We start from the raw sequence: 4,057 nt of genomic DNA, 5'->3' as shown, positions 1-4,057 counted from the left end.
CAACATAATGGTATGTAAGAAACGTTTTAATAAAAATTTCATAACTTAATTTTTACAATATCCTGTTATATATAATTATTAATAATGAACTACAACGTTTGTTATAACTGATTACTATAATCGTGGTGCATTCATTTCCCTTAATTGCCTTATGTACAGGTCCACCATTTCTCTCCACTAATACTAGCAGCGAATATTTTAGCAGCCAGTTGCCACGTCATTAGTCTTGTACTGACTTGTTTGTGTGCGCAACAGGAAATACTTCCCTATCAGAGAACAAAAAAATAGGTTTATTTGCATTACACTTATTAATTTGTGCAGTTATTCAGTTTTTGGTAAGTTAATGCTCAAGAAAAGTATTAATTTTAAAAAAATGTTCTATTATTTTATGTTAACAATTATTCATTTATTTTAGCCCTTCTCACTAATACTAGCAGCGAATATTTTAGCAGCCTATTGCAACATCATTAGTCTTGGACTGACTTGTTTGTGTGCACAACAGGAAATATTTCCCTATCCATTGTTTATTTGGCCCATGTTAGCCTTTGAGTTTGACATGCTTGGTTTAGAGTATCTCATCTTGATGCTTATCTTCTCATTCATCTCTTACCTACTATTATCTTGGCAAGGAAATTCCAAAATAAGGCAGATAATCATTAGTCTTAACCAGACTGCTCTGAAGATGTAACACACAGAGAGGAGGCTTTCTCCAGGAAGACTCTAACTTGGTAGTTTTATTACTGAGACTCAATTTAAAAAAAGTCCAAATCTCTGATTTTCACTTTCATTTAAAATCTAATGCTTTAAGACCTTATGCTTCTGCATCGGTGGGTTTTTATGTTTCAGAAAATATTCCCCATCCTGGATGACAGTACAATTAGCAGTGCAGCAAAGTAGTGTGTGATCTAAAGGGCACCAAGAGGTTCCTCTCCCTCCCCAAACCTTCCCTCTAAAAACTCATCAAATCATTTAGTTTAAAATTTTTCCAGGATCAGAAATTAATTTGAATAAACCTTATCTTCTTTTAAAGAGCAGTGTCCTGAGATCATTCAAGAGCTCTCAATTATCCCTACATGAGCTTGAATTAGTTCCACCGGATGGATTTCTACCTTGTATTTAGTTGGATCTGTACTATAAAGACCACACATTTTAATGATGAGGAGGGGGAATGAAAGACTGATTTTGAAACATAATGGATAAAAGAACTTTTTGGTGGAGAGGAATGACACAGGGGCCAACTAGAGAACAGAATTTGGGAGAGGAGAACAAGGACATTGAGAACACAATCTTAAATTTTAAAATAAACTAATGCAATTTTTCAGGGTTTACGTTAGGCTCTTACCAGTACTTATCAGCTTTTGGCTTCATAAATTATTTTTAATTATTGGCAGCAGTAAACAGGAAATCATTTCATCAGAATGTCTCAAATAGTAATAAGAGAATGAGAGCCTTCTACAAGGCTCCTGCTAGTTTTCCTTGCCTTTGACTTACTCACTCTACTTCTTCCACATGGCTATGCCTACATCCAATACCCAGGTTGCTCTGCTAAGCAACACTTGGCCTGCACAAGGGATCTGTTGCTATTTGGCTTTTTCTCCCCAGCATTTTTGTTTCTAGGTTATCCCTGCTGGCTTTGAGAAGGGAAGATTTCCTATCTAGGGCTTTATCCTCTCTCTATTTAAATGTTCAAGTGTCCTAAAGTCCATCTCCTCTGTGTTAAGAAATGGACTAAATAGCAGCCAGTGCAGGTCTGGGGGATACTCATTAGTTTGTCTTAAATGATTTCACTATAGGTCTACCTAGAGGGTAGGGAATGAATGGATGGCTTGTCGAGGGCCCTTGCAAGCCCCTGGATCCTCTGATTCTAAGAGAAATTGCTGCTTCCTTTTCAGACTGTCATAATGGAGTTGGTTGCCCTGATTCCCAGTCTACTCCTGACTACAGTAGTTTCAGTAATTATCTCCCTGAGCTCAAGCTTTGAGAAGACTGAAAGCAGGCAGAATGCTTTGCCAGGAGCCAACCCAATTCAACCTCTTTGGCTTCATAAATTATTTTTAATTATTGGCAGCAGTAAACAGGAAATCATTTCATCAGAATGTCTCAAATAGTAATAAGAGAATGAGAGCCTTCTACAAGGCTCCTGCTAGTTTTCCTTGCCTTTGACTTACTCACTCTACTTCTTCCACATGGCTATGCCTACATCCAATACCCAGGTTGCTCTGCTAAGCAACACTTGGCCTGCACAAGGGATCTGTTGCTATTTGGCTTTTTCTCCCCAGCCTTTTTGTTTCTTAGGTTATCCCTGCTGGGGGGTGATGGCTTTGAGAAGGGAAGATTTCCTATCTAGGGCTTTATCCTCTCTCTATTTAAATGTTCAAGTGTCCTAAAGTCCATCTCCTCTGTGTTAAGAAATGGACTAAATAGCAGCCAGTGCAGGTCTGGGGGATACTCATTAGTTTGTCTTAAATGATTTCACTATAGGTCTACCTAGAGGGTAGGGAATGAATGGATGGCTTGTCGAGGGCCCTTGCAAGCCCCTATCCTCTGTGATTCTAAGAGAAATTGCTGTTTCCTTTTCAGACTGTCATAATGGGGTTGGTTGCCCTGATTCCCAGTCTACTACTGACTACAGCAGTTTCAGTAATTATCTCCCTGAGCTCAAGCTTTGAGAAGACTGAAAGCAGGCAGAATGCTTTGCCAGGAGCCAACCCAATTCAACCTCTCTCAAACCCTATGTCATCAGGGATCAGACTGTGTCTCAGGGGACTGGAGACACAGCATGGATGAGAGTATGGATATGTATAAACAGCTCTAACTCTCTCTCCTAGTTACTTATAATAAGCTAAACCTAGGTACAGAGAGGTATACACTCCTAAGGAAAAAATAAATGATGCAATGTGATTGCACTGGTTTCCCACAAAACCGGTATCCCAAGCAGTCTACATGATTTCTGTTTAACTACTTATGAAGGGATTTACTTTGCACAATGTCAAATGTATTGTAAAAGCAAGTGTTTATTCTTATATCCACCCAGGGACATTATAGACCAGTTTATTATGTGAAAATTTCCATTCCAGTCTAATTTATAGAGAGTTACTCACTTTAGCGCCAAGCATATACTTGACTTACTCAAATTATGCAAACCAAAGGTCATGTCATAAATATTTGATTATAAATGCCACTGAAGATAGGGCATGAATGGATGGCTTGTCGAGGGCCCTTGCAAGCCCCTTGATCCTCTGATTCTAAGAGAAATTGCTGTTTCCTTTTCAGACTGTCATAATGGGGTTGGTTGCCCTGATTCCCAGTCTACTACTGACTACAGCAGTTTCAGTAATTATCTCCCTGAGCTCAAGCTTTGAGAAGACTGAAAGCAGGCAGAATGCTTTGCCAGGAGCCAACCCAATTCAACCTCTCTCAAACCCTATGTCATCAGGGATCAGACTGTGTCTCAGGGGACTGGAGACACAGCATGGATGAGAGTATGGATATGTATAAACAGCTCTAACTCTCTCTCCTAGTTACTTATAATAAGCTAAACCTAGGTACAGAGAGGTATACACTCCTAAGGAAAAAATAAATGATGCAATGTGATTGCACTGGTTTCCCACAAAACTGATATCCTAAGCAATCTACATGTTTTCTGTTTAACTACTTATGAAGGGATTTACTTTGCACAATGTCAAATGTATTGTAAAAGCAAGTGTTTATTCTTATATCCACCCAGGGACATTATAGACCAGTTTATTATGTGAAAATTTCCATTCCAGTCTAATTTATAGAGAGTTACTCACTTTAGCGCCAAGCAAATACTTGATTTACTCAAGTCATGCAAACCAAGGGTCATGTCATAAATATTTGATTATAAATGCCACTGAAGATAGGGCTCTAAATCAGTGGTTCTCAACCTTCTTAATGCCGCAACCCTTTAATACAGTTCCTCATGTTGTGGTGACCCCCAACCATAAAATTATTTTTGTTGCTACTTCATAACTGTAATTTTGCTACTGTAAACAATATGTAATTATATATGTGTTTTCTGATGGTCTTAGGTGAC

The sequence above is a fragment of the Myotis brandtii genome, unplaced genomic scaffold (assembly GCF_000412655.1).
Source record: "Myotis brandtii unplaced genomic scaffold, ASM41265v1 scaffold199, whole genome shotgun sequence".
NCBI classification, from domain to species: domain Eukaryota; kingdom Metazoa; phylum Chordata; class Mammalia; order Chiroptera; family Vespertilionidae; genus Myotis; species Myotis brandtii.
Note: the sequence above shows the minus strand (reverse complement) of the source record.